This window comes from Cupressus sempervirens, chromosome 9 (genome assembly GCF_028749045.1).
Source record: "Cupressus sempervirens isolate cs-2001-9-10 chromosome 9, ASM2874904v1, whole genome shotgun sequence".
In the NCBI taxonomy this organism is placed as follows: domain Eukaryota; kingdom Viridiplantae; phylum Streptophyta; class Pinopsida; order Cupressales; family Cupressaceae; genus Cupressus; species Cupressus sempervirens.
The window spans coordinates 494,968,176-494,981,586 of NC_143126.1; the positions used below are offsets into that span (position 1 = coordinate 494,968,176).

The window sequence follows — 13,411 nt, forward strand, 5'->3', positions numbered from 1 at the left end:
TTGTCTACTTAGTTATTTTTTGCATTTATAAGTATTATTTTATTAGTTCACAAGAAACATTAGTTATGATCTCTCTATTATATCTGTATCCTAGTGAATCTTGAAATTCTAAGTGATTCATTACAAGGAGTTTACAGATCAAGTTTGGTATCAGAGCTAGTTTGACAAGTTGTAGGTTGTGAGATACTTGGAAAAAATTCAAGAAAGTTGAGACAAGATTTCTTCACATATGGAAAATAAATTTCCTTTTGTCTTTGATGCAAAATTTTATAAGGCATTCATGGTGATGAAAGACAAGTTTGATGAGATGTATGAGGAATGGAAGTCTAAAAAAGATGGCTTCTCAAAGGAAGCTAAAGATGAAAACTCGGTGGAATTTCATCATTCTTCATATTCTCTTCCTTGTTCTCTTGGTGATACTCATAAACAATCTCAAAATGGTGGATTGAGGTTGTTAAACAAGATGGGCAACAAAGGAAAGGGCCTTGGAATTCATGAACAAAGTATTGTTGAACCTGTGAAGGTGAAAGCTAGACCTCTTGACGCAAGATTGGGGGTTGGTGAAAGAGAATGCTCCCATGTAGTGGATGTAGCAAATTCTCTCAAAGAAGAACAATATAAAAAACAATCTAAGGGAGGCAATGACACATTATCTTTAGGCAGTGGTGACACATGCAAGATGTCCAAGAGAAGAGTGAACACAAATTCTTCTTAGCACGCATGTACCAAAGGTGACCATGAAAGGTATAGAAAGCCTAGTAAATCTAATATTTCTTTTGATTTTAAGAAAGTTGGCAATGTAAAAATTTTATGGTTTAGAAAACCATGAATATTTTGTGGGTTGAATAACCATAATGTTGCAAAGTGTTTGAAAAGAATGGCTTTGTATAGGAAGGTCAAGTCAACTAGTAAAGAGACATTGCATCAAGACCCATCACCAATTTAGAAGAAAGAGAAGGGAAAGAAAAGTTGGATGTTAAAAATACCTTGCTCTTATTGCAACAAAGGTGGACGTCAAGAAGCTAACTATTGGAAGCTTCATCTAGAGCTATGTCTAAAGAAGGACAATAAAAAGATTGTAGTTGATTCTCCATTGGTGAACACTGGGCATATGAAGAGGCTCATTTATGTGAGAAAAAACTCTTCACTCATGTCTATAAATGTGGGAAAGCAAGGTGATTCAAAGCATGAAAATAATGTAGTTGCTTGTATGCCTAAATAGCATGTGCTTCAGGGATCATAAATGCCACAACATGAGGATTTCTGATGGAAACCTATTAAGAGGATCAAGAGTATTGTTAGCTTATTGTCATTATCATCTTTTTATTTTTTAGTGCTACTAATGCATTGTACATGGATAATAGCTAGGATAATGAATACAGAAAGATGTGGGAAAATGCAAATGGGTAGCAACATGATTGCAATTTTCATAGTTATTGTACATCCTTTTGGTGAAGTAGGTGCACAAATAAGGTGGATAGATAGTAGACAAGTGGGAAAGTATTTTTCTCACTTAGTATCCAATTAAGAACCTTTTGGAGGTCCAAAAGTTCCTTTAGTGGGGAGGAATGATCGAGGTGGATCTTGAAGACCTTAAAAATTAAACCCACTCAAAATCCTCCAAGATTGGCTACAATGGATAAAGCATGATGAAATGTTCCTGGCACAACTTGAAGTGTGTCAAAAAGGAGTCTATTTGCTCATGATATGCTTGGTCAAAGTTTAGGTCAAACTAGTGAACCAGGGGTTGACCAAAAAGGTGAAATTGGACCATCTCAAAAGTGGTCAACAATGGGTCTTAAATTAAAGAGCCTATCAAGATATTTTCAATGGCGTTCATTTCATCAAAATTGAAGTTCATATGTGAAAGTTATGGTCATTTGAAATTGAAGGAAAAATGCAAATTTTGATGATGTCATCATGATATCATCATCCTCATTTTATGCTCTTAATAATATAACAAGTTTTAAAATAAGTATAAATATAATATGTGGTTAATATGAACCATATATTATTATGATTATTATTTTATTAAAAAAAAGTGGATGTATATTATTATTTGTGAAGGGGTTGGTTTATTTTGTACTGCTTAAAATTATAAAAGCCAAAAAGGGAGGTTATTTGTATATGATTTTGGATGGGTTATAATATTTTGGATATTATAATGTAAGTCCAAAATTATAGGGCCATTCTTTTCAAGGATAGTAGTAAAATTGGGAGATTTATGTTATTTGGTTATTTTAAATAAAGTAAATAGTAATTATATTGGTTATATGAGCCAAATATAGCCAGTATCAAGTATAAAAGGGGAATTATTTTCCTTTGAAAGAAAAACCTAAAGAGGAGAAAACTCTAACGAGAAATTTCTTGTAAGAAGAGAGAGTATTCTTATTTCTTAAATTCTTGGAGAGTTATTTTACTCTTGATAAAGAGTTTTGGGGAAGTGAAAGTTTTTCTTGTAAGTAAGCTAAGTGCTCTCTTGAGAGATAAAAACTTGGTAAGTTCTTTGAGAGAGTTTTCATGACTTTTTAAGTCATTTTTGTATAGGCATAATGTCCATTGAGAGAGAGTTACGGTTTTATTGCTTAGCATTGTCAAAAGTGGTGAAGGAGCTATGCACGAACATGTTGCTAGTAAGTTCCTGTCATCACAGTGTGGAAGTGAGAAGCAGATTGTAACTCCATGGAAGACCATGGTGATGTATGTGTTTTGCATCATAATAATGGCATCGATCTTGCAAGTTTGTAGATCCGAAGACATAGCCAGATTTTGGTGAACTCTAAAATCAAATCTTTTGTCTCTTGTTCTTTTTGATGCATGTTTTGTCTACTTAGTTATTTTTTGCATTTCTAAGTATTATTTTCTTAGTTTATTTTCTTATTTCACAAGTAATGTCAGTTACAATCTTTCTATTATATATGTATCCTAGTGGATCTTGAAATTCTAAGTGATTCATAATAAGGACTTTATAGATTAGCCCTGTTAGGAGCTAACCCTATTAAAGGTTATAGAACACACTATTAGGTGTAAACCTGTTAGAGGATTTAATCACCCTATTAGGAGTGGCCTTGTTAGAGGTCTTGAGACAATTCAATATAACTGCCACCTTGTTAGAGGATTTGCAAATAGTTGTTAAGCCAACTCTGTTAAGAGATTTAGATCACTACTACAATGGTTAGAGAGTAACAATGAGATGACCTAATTTGAATGCAACTGATTTGCTAATTATAGATCACTATTTTGGCTTTTGTTTGATCCTTCCTGATTGAATATAGCTTTGCTACTCCACAAGGATATTCTACTTATCCTTCAAATTTTTTTCCTCTTCTCATTATCAAATCTTTAATAACATCTTCATATTCTTTTTCATTCACTTTGAACTCACAACTTGACCTTATACTTATATCTTCTACTTTGTCAAGTTGGGTCAAATACAATGTAGAATAATTAATATTCATCACCTTAGTTTGCTATAATGAATAGATAAATCAATTAAGCTTATTATGCCAAAATAAGAAAATCCTTCATTAGCCAACCTAGCTTAGTGGAAACTAACTCAGAAAGGATTTCCTTTGTTAACCAACAGAAGCTTGGTTAACACTACAAACTCATGAAAATCCTTTGGCAACCAAGTAAGCTCAGTTAGCACTAGTTCCATCCAACTTTCCTTCATTAATTGAGTGAGCTAAATTAACACTCACTTTCTGCATATTTTTCTTTGATGCCTGAGTAAACTTGGTAGACACTACCTTTTGAACTAGGAAAACACAAGAGTGCTTGGTAGACATGGAGAATTGTCTTCACTACCTGAGTGAGCTTGGCATATACTGACTAATAATGATTATGCTATTTTTTTAACATCAAAGAAAATACACAATTAATCAATTGTATCCAACAATGTCCCTCTTTAGTATTGATGGCAACACAACATGTCATAGTATAATAAAAATTTGGACTTAGACTTGAGAACTCCCTCTATTAGTATGAGCTCTTCCTTTCACTGGATTCTGTTTGCAACAGCTACTACAAAGTTCATTCAAAACTTTCTACCTCTTTCAGCAAACTTCTTCTTCGAAAAACTTCTCCCTCTTTGGTTCCTTACTTTATTCTAGTTCCAAAAATTTCTCACAGATATGACAATCAACTTCTTTCTCTTTGACAACACATGCCAAAGACAATAATTCTATAAATACCAATGTACCTTAAGTACTAAATCATTTTCAATATGCCATTTTCTAATCTTGCACCAACTAATTGATCTTCAACAAGTTCTAGTTGATGCATCACTAAACTTCATTTAGTGAATTTCTAATAGGGGAATGACCCAAAGCTTACCTCTTAGATACAGAAATGCATCCTTAGGTAATGGCTTGGTGAATATATCTACAATTTTTTCTTTTGTAGTCACATATTCCAATTTGACTTCTTTATCCTACACTAATTCTCTTAAGAAGTGATATTTTATAGCAATGTGCTTTGTTTTGAAATGCATTACTAGATTCTTTGATATGTTAATTGCACTGGTGTTATCACAGTATATGACTATTGGATCTTTGATCTCTATCTTCATTCCTTCCAACAATTGTTTGAACCAAACAATGTTAGAACAATTAATTATTGTTGCTACATATTCTACCTATACTATGGATTGAGATGTACAATTTTACTTCTTGCTTGTCCAAGATACTAGTCTTTTACCAAGAAAGAATACTCCACCACTAGTGTTTTTTCTATCGTCAATACTTCCTGCCCAATAAGCATTAGTAAAAAAATTTCAAGTAAAAATTGCCTCCAAGTTTATACCATAAACCATAGTCTTTAGTACCTTTCAAATATCTCATGATTCTCTTGATTTCCATCATGTGATTTTCCTTAGGATTTGTTGAGAATTTTGTCACTATTCCAACTGCTAGAGCAATATTAGGTCATGTGTACTACATACTGCAATTTTCCAATCATTGATGTATATGTGGTCTAATCTACTTCTTTGCAATCATCATTTTTGGAGAGCTTATGTCTAGTAGACATAGAGGTTCCAACTAGTCTTGAATCTTCCATTCCAAATTTCTTTAGTATCTCCTTGATATACTTAGATTGGGTGATGTAGATACCTTTTTTGTTCTGTTGTATCAAAAATCCAACAAAGAATTTTATCCCACCAATCATAGACATCTCAAATTCTTTACTCATTTCTTTTGAAAATGCTTTGCATAAGTCATCATTTCATATAAATAATGTAACATCAACAAATATTTCTGCCAACACAATCTTCTTATATGGTCCTTCCTTGATATACAAACTATTGTTATCATTTATTCTTTGAAAACCAATATGTATTAAATAGTTATCTAGCCTTTCATACCAAGCTCTCAGAGCTTTCTTGAGACCATATAGTGCTTTTTGCAATTTGCAGACCAAGTCCCTTTTGTTAGGATCTACAAAACCTTCTAGTTGTTCAATGTACACTTCCTTATCAAGAATTCTATTTAAGAATGTGAATTTAACATCCATTTGATATTACTTAAATCCTCTATGTGCTACATATGCTAGTAAGGTTCTAACACCTTCTAGTCTTACCACAGGAGCAAAAGTCTCACCATAGTCAATACCTTCTTCTTGAGAATAACCTTTGCACACCAATCTTGCTTTGTTTCTTGAAACTTTTCCATCTTCATTTAGCTTATTTCTAAATACCCACTTTGTACCAATTATATTTTTATCCTTGGGTCTAGGAATAAGAGTCCACATTTTGTTCTTTTCTATCTTTTCTATCTCTTCATTAATTGCTTCAATCCAGCTTTCATTTTCTAGAGCATCCTTAACACTTCTAGGTTCAAATTCAGCAAGTAAACATGTATCTTTTAATTTTCCTCTTTTCATTGTTCTATTTGTTTTGTATCCAATGATCTAATCACATGCATGGTGCCTTCTGACATACCTTGCTAACTAGGCTCTTTGGTGTTTGAATGAGTTCCACCATCTTTGTCTTGAGTTTCAGTTTCAAGCTTAGGTCCTTCTATCTATGACTCGGGTCTATCAAGCTTGGTTTGAACTAGCTCAGTAGCCTCTAATTATAACTTGGGTCCTTTATGTTGTAATTTGGGTTGCACTATCTACAACTCGATAACTATTGGAGACTCGGGAGGTGAAGCTTCTTTTCTCTCAAATAGATTTGGCAGGGTATTGGGTTCATAGTAAAAAAATCTTCTATAATCTTATGGTTCCTTGTTACTTCCTTCTCACTCTTTTCTGTAAACTCGTCAATTCTAAATGTGCACTATCTATAGTTGTATGAGTAGAAAAATTCAAACATCTCTATACTTTACTTCTATAGGAGTATCCTAGAAATATGTCTTCATCACCTTTTACATCAAATTTTCTTTTTTTAGATTCTTTCAATATATAACATTTGCTACCAAATACTTTCAAGTAACTTACATTAGGTTTGTAGCCATATCATAGCTGATAAGGTGTTTTGTTTGAATCTTTCTTCAACTGTACTCTTTTCAAGATATGAACTACAGTGTTGATAGCTTCCTTCCAGTATTTGAGAGCAACCTTCTTTTCAATCATCAAGGTTCTTGCACAATTCATGATAGATCTATTTCTTCTTTCAACTATTCCATTATATTGTGGTGTACTAGGGGCTAATACTTGTCTTTTGATTGTTCTTTCAATGCAAAAATTATTAAATTCATTGAAGATGAATTCACCACCTATGTTTTATCTTAAGCATTTCAACCTCTTTCTAGTTTCCTTTTCTACACTTGCTAGATACCACTTGAATTTTTCAAAGGCTTCTCATTTTTCTTTTAGATACATTATTGTCATCATTCTAGAATAGTCATCAACAAAAAGAATGCAAAACTTTTTTCCACTATGGGTAAAAGCACAAACCTGTGTCACCCTTTTGTAAAGGAAAAGGCCAACAAAAGTATAAATGTTCATCTTCAATGACATAAAACAGGTATTATTATTTAGAATTTGAAAATGATGTAAAGTAATGAAATGTGTAGAAATGGTTGAAATTTAAGATTATAGTTTTTAATAATTAGTTGGAATAAGAAATGATATATTTTCCTAATTTTTATAGATAATTATTTAGTTGCTTAGAAACGCTAAAAATTAGGGGTTTAGTTCCCACCACAAAACAATATGAAAATAATCTTATTTCCATTTGAACTCATACTATAATATAGATAACACATATAGCTAGAATAATTTTTAAAAAAAAGACTTTAGACCTACATTTTCTCTTTTATAGTGATTCACATTTTAACTCCCTTGAAATCCACCACATTTTTCAAAACAAATATAATCTAACCAAAATAAAATGTATATATTCTAAAAAAGGACTCTCTCCTCTAGAACGTCATATAATTTTTAATTTTTTAGTATAATTTTTTATTTTTTCTTTCTCAAAATTGACATCTTTTTTAGTGTTAAAATACATGCTTGTAGAATTTTTAATTGTAGTATACTATATCTAATTAAAACACTATGAACTCTATATGATAATATTCTTGACTTTGAGCTCTATAAAATGACATTTATATTTTACTAAAAAAAAATCATAAATAATAGTAATAATTATTGAAATGCTAGGTTTCTAAAATTATTTTATTTCTTCAGTAATTAGATACAAATGAGTATAAAACATGTATTTAATAGACATTTCCAATTGGAAAAGTGTGAGATCATATATAACTTAGCTAGAGCGAATTTATCTAGATCACATGTTTGAGATAATTTGATTTTTGGATAGAAATACTCAAATTCAGTCATTCTGATAGGTTAGCTAGAAGGTAACACAAATTTGTACTTTTACCCCTATAGCTTTCTATTCTAAGAGATCCACATAAATCTATATGAAAAATTTCAAAGATTTCTTCTGACTGGTAGTTTTTGCTTTTGAAGTTAGTCTTTCCCATCTTAACAATTTGGCAATTCTTGCATAGATCCATGTCAGGCCTCTTCAAACTAGGAATACCTCTTACTCTTCTATGTTTTCTTATCTCAACAAAATTTTTAAAGTTCACATGACATAGCCTTTGTTCCATAACCAACTTTCTTCTACTTGAACAATAAAACATGAACAATCACTAAGATCAAGATAAAATAGATTACCTTTTATTTGCTTGCTAGATCCAACCAGATTTCCTTTTCCATCCAGTAGTTTGACTCGTCGATTTATGAATTCTACCTTGAATCCAATGTTATTCAACTATGCCACACTTAGTAGATTATGCTTTATTCCTTCAACCCAATAACCATTGCCACATATAAGTTCTTTAGTCAATGAAGTACATCCTTTTCCTTTTATGTTACAAGGTTCATTATTTCCAAATCTCACATTACCTCCATCATAATATTTCATGTGCTCAAAATTTTTTTTGTCTCTAGTCATATGATGTGAATAGTCACTATCAATAATCCATATATTATTTTTGCTAACATGAGAGATAAGTGCCATCTTATCTCGTTCATCATTAGATTCATCTTTCATAGCAATATATACCATTTCATCTTCACTGTTATTAAAATCTTTAGCTATAAAATAAGATTTCTTACCTTTGTCCTTGTAGTTCTTGTTTTTTGTGGAGTACTTCTTGCCTTTATACTTATTGCCTTTCTTTTCATCTTTGATTTCCTTATTTGGACACCTAGCAATAATGTGACTAACTTCTTCACAAGAAAAGTAGATCAGAGGAACTTTACCTTTGTACTTTCCTCTTCGTTTGGAATACTTCCTTGCAAGTAGGGCTTCAACAACTTCAAGATCATTGTCTAAACTTTCTTCTAATGTTCCTTCTTCTTCACTTCCTTATTGACTGGAGTTTGTGTTTTTATACTTTTCCTTGAGTGAGAGTTTAGCTTTAAAAGTAGATTCAATAACCTTTGAACTAGGAACATAGTTATCAAAGTTATCTAACTCAAAAGTTGTCAATCTTCCAACTAGAGCATCCAAAGATATTTTATTATTTGGATCACATCTCATTTCTTGAATAGTAGATACTCTAATTGCATAAATAGGAAGAAGAGTTCTAAGTACCTTGCTTACAACTATTTTCTCTTCAATGTCTCCTCCAAATGCTTTGATTGCACTTATACTTGCTTTGATCCTTTCCACATATTTTGTAATGTTTTCATCTTCTCTCAAATTCTCATTTGGTTAAATTTTCCTCATTAAATTCAACATAACTGAGAGTAGATGCAATATCAATCATCATGATATTGTGATTCTTCTTTTCAGCAATATCTTCAACTGATAATGTTCTAGTGGGAGTTTTGTATTCAACATCAAGATATTTGCAACCTAAATCACTAATGGTAGTCAAATGTAACCTATAAGTCCTTGCCATGTTTCAATATTGTCTCTATTCAACTTGACAATTTCTCTTTTGTAAGGCATCTTGATCTTTAGCTTAGGTCCTTGAAACCTTCTCTACAAGTATCAAAAGCTCTGATACCAATTGTTGGGAATATAAGAGGATTAACTAAGAGGGGACAAGTGAATCAGTTACTACTAGAATAAATCCTAGATCCCTTAGTACAGAAATGCAAACTGAAAATTGAATACTTGTTAAGCTCAATAAACACACATAAAATGTTGTAACTCAGTAATAACTAAATTATTTTAGTAAATACTTAACATATAAAATTTTAGATGTTGTTTGTGATTCATTACTTTAACTAAGTTGCAAACATATAAAAGAAAATAATATGAACACATTTGACACTAGGATTTAACATGGAAACTTGATTTGGGAAAAACCACCAATTACAACTAGTTGCTATTTTCACTCTTCTAAAGTGAGCCCTATTAGAAGTCAACCCTATTAAAGATTACAAAACACACTATTAGGTGTGATCCTATTAGAGTATTTAATCACCCTATTAGGAGTGGCCTTGTTAGAGGTCTTGAGACAATTCAATAGAATTGTCACCTTGTTAGAGGATTTGCAAATAGTTGTTAAGCCAACTTTGTTAAGAGATTTACATCACTGCTACAATGGTTAGAGAGTAACAATGAGATGACCTAATTTGAATGCAACTTATTTTCTAATTATAGATCTCTATTCTAGCTTGTGCTTGATCCTTCTTGATCAAATATAGCTTTGCTGCTCCACAAGGATATTCTACTTATCCTTCAAATTTGTTTCCTCTTCTCATCATTAAATAAAAAATAACATCTTCACATTCTTTTTCATTCACTTTGAAATCACAACTTGACCTTATACTTATATCTTCCACTTTGTCAAGTTGGCTCAAATACAACTTAGAATAATTAATATTCATCATCTTAATCAGCTAGAATTGATAGATAAATTAATTAAGCTTATTATGCCAAAATAAGAAAATCCTTCATTAGTAGACCCAGCTTGGTAGAAACTAACTCAGAAATGGTTTCCTTTGTTAACCAATAGAAGCTTGGTTAACACTACAAACTCACAAAAATCCTTTGGCAACTAAGTGAGCTCAGTTAGCACTAGTTCTATCCAACTTTCCTTCATTAATCGAGTGAGCTTGGTTAACACTCACTTTCTACATTTTTTCCTTTGATGCCTGAGTGAACTAAATAGACATTGCCTTCTGAACTAGGCAAACAAAAGAGTTCTCGATAGATACAGAAGACTATTTTCACTGCCTGATTGAGCTCGACATATACTGACTTATAATGATTACGTCATTTGTGTAACATCAAAGATAATACACAATTAATCAATTGTATCCAATAGGCACAACTTCTAATAGGGTTGGAATCTCCTAATAAGGATTCTAAGTCTCCTAACAAGGACTGATATGTACTAAATGTTTTTATTGACTCCTAATAGGGTCCATCCTCTAACAAGGAATATTCATACATCATTTTGTAGGTACCATCCCCACTGAGTTTTTCCCTTTGATCAATGGTTTCCCTAGTTAACATATATGGTGCTGTTGTGTATAAGTATCTTGTTATGGTTTTTGATTATATTTCTCACATGATTAAGGATTAATAATGTTGATAATTATTATAATAGTTGGAAAATTGGTTCACCCACCTACTCTTAGTTATATTGGTGAAATTTATTTTCTAAAAATTGGTATCAAAGCATCAGATCCTTGAAGAGAAATCTTAATGGCTTTGGGAGATATATGGTGAGTCACTTCAGAAAAGAAAGTCCTAAATTCGACAGAGTAAATTTTAAAACTCAAAAGATAGAGTTCCTTAGTGAGTTATCAAAATTATGTACAGAATAGAAGATTGAGTTTACAAATCCAAAATATTTTTATTGCATACAAAAGAATAGAAGCACAAGTATAGACAAATCTAGATCTGAAGAACACAAGAAGATCAAAAAAGGTATTGATCTTCTTATGTAAAAAGAGCCAGAAGGTATGAAATTTCTTCATTTGTTGGACATGTAAAGAGTTTGGTCATTTTTTGTTCAAATGTCCTAAGAGAATACAAATAACTAGAAAGAATTCAATTTCTAATGATGATGAATAATTTAAAACTAGTGTGGAAATATTATCGAATAGTAATGATGATGAGGTTGAATCGATTGTGAAAGAAGAAGTAACGGAAGAAACAACTTTAGTAACTATTATTGGTGAAGAAGAAGAAAATCCTAGAGTTGTTAGAGAGAATGTAAAAGTTTTCTTTGAGACTAACAATGACTTGTGGAATGATGTACACATTGTTGAGAAAAGAGGAGAGAAAAGAACTGAACCTAGAGAAGAAATAAGAGTATAGATAGAAACTCCTACACCTAATAGGAACTTGACAACGAATCATCATGTGGAGCTGATCATTGCAGGAAAAGACAAAGGAGTGATGAAAATAAATATAGTAAATGAGGAATTATGTTTGATTTCTCAAGTTAAACCTAAGAGTGCATATGAGGCATGTAAGGATGATCATTAGATTTAAACAATGAAGGAAGAATTTGATCAGATTGTGAAGAATGAAACATGGGAATTAGTTCCTAGGCCTAAAGACAAGAATTTTATAGAAATTAAATGGGTATTTAGAAATAAGATGAATGAACAAAGTGAAGTAATGAAAAATAAAGATATACTAGTATTAAAAAGTTATTCACAATAGGAAATAATAGATTATGAGGAAACATATGCCCCTATAGCCGGAATAGAAGCAATGAGAATGTTTTTAGCTTAGAAGAAGTTCAAAATGTATCATATGGATGTCAAATTAACCTTTTTGAATGAAGAACTTGAAGAAGAGGTTTACTTTGAGAAAGTTGAAGGATTTCCTTTCACAGAAGACAAGGATATAGTATCCAAATTGAAGAAAGCATTGTATGTCCTAAAGCAAGCACCTAGAACTTGGTATGAAAGATTGGATAAGTATTTGGCAAAACTTGGATTTTCTAAAGGTATGATAGATGATAACTTGTATGGTTTATTGATTATTGTGATATTTTTTGATGACATAATCTTTGGAGGTAATGATGAGGCAAGTGATAAATTTTTTGTAGAGATGAAAAATGAATTTGAGATGAACATGATTGGTGAGATGAAATTTTTCCTAGGTTTACAGATCGTGTGGAATAATGATGGTATTTTTATTTCACAAGCTAAGTATCTGAGATACTTGTTGAAAAGATGTAAGCTTGTTGGTACACCAATGGTAACTAGTCACAAGTTATCTAGCAAAAATTTGAGATGCCTACATTTGAAAAGAAGAAGTATAGATCAATGATTGGAGTTTTATAATATATGACTCAAACGAGACTAGATATAGAAAATGCAGTTAGGATTGTAGCTAGATTTCAAGCTGATCCTAAGGAGAATCATTATGTAGTAGTAAAAAGGATATTTAGATATTTGAAAGGTAAGCTTGATTATGGATTATGGTATGATAAATCAAGTGATTTCACTTTATGTTCTTATACTAATGGGGATTGGGCAAGTAGCATAAATGATAAAAAGAGCACTAGTAGTGGATCATTTTTCCTTGTAGGAAGATTGGTTTCTTGGATGAGCAAGAAACAAGAATGTATTTCATAGATTGTAGTTGAACCAGAGTATGTGACACCAACCAACAATTGTAATCAGATCATGTGGACAAAACAAATATTGAAGGACATTGGGATAGAATTATTGGAAGATTACAATTGGAACAATTGTTTTACCATTGATGTCAAATCTATTGATGAGAAATATTGCTACCTAATCTAAATGTCATATCTATTTGATTGATGAAGAGGCTTTGATAAATTACTCATAACAATAGAACCTAGAGGAAATGTTGAGTTATGAAAAGGAAGCTTCAATGGACATTTGATTAGATAGACTTTGATAAAGAAAAGTGATTGTTTATGTCAATAAAGTTAAGCCTAGCTGAGAAATAGAGTAAAAGGAAAATGAATGTTAAGTGATGCTAGTGTCAACCAAGCCATAGTTA

At 31.5% G+C, this 13,411-nt stretch overlaps 1 pseudogene; it reads left to right on the forward strand.

Annotated features, from left to right (window-relative positions):
• Positions 1 to 280: 280 nt before the first annotated feature.
• The window catches only part of LOC149539497 (putative boron transporter 2 pseudogene), a 63,978-nt pseudogene continuing 50,847 nt past the window's right edge, over positions 281 to 13,411 (forward strand).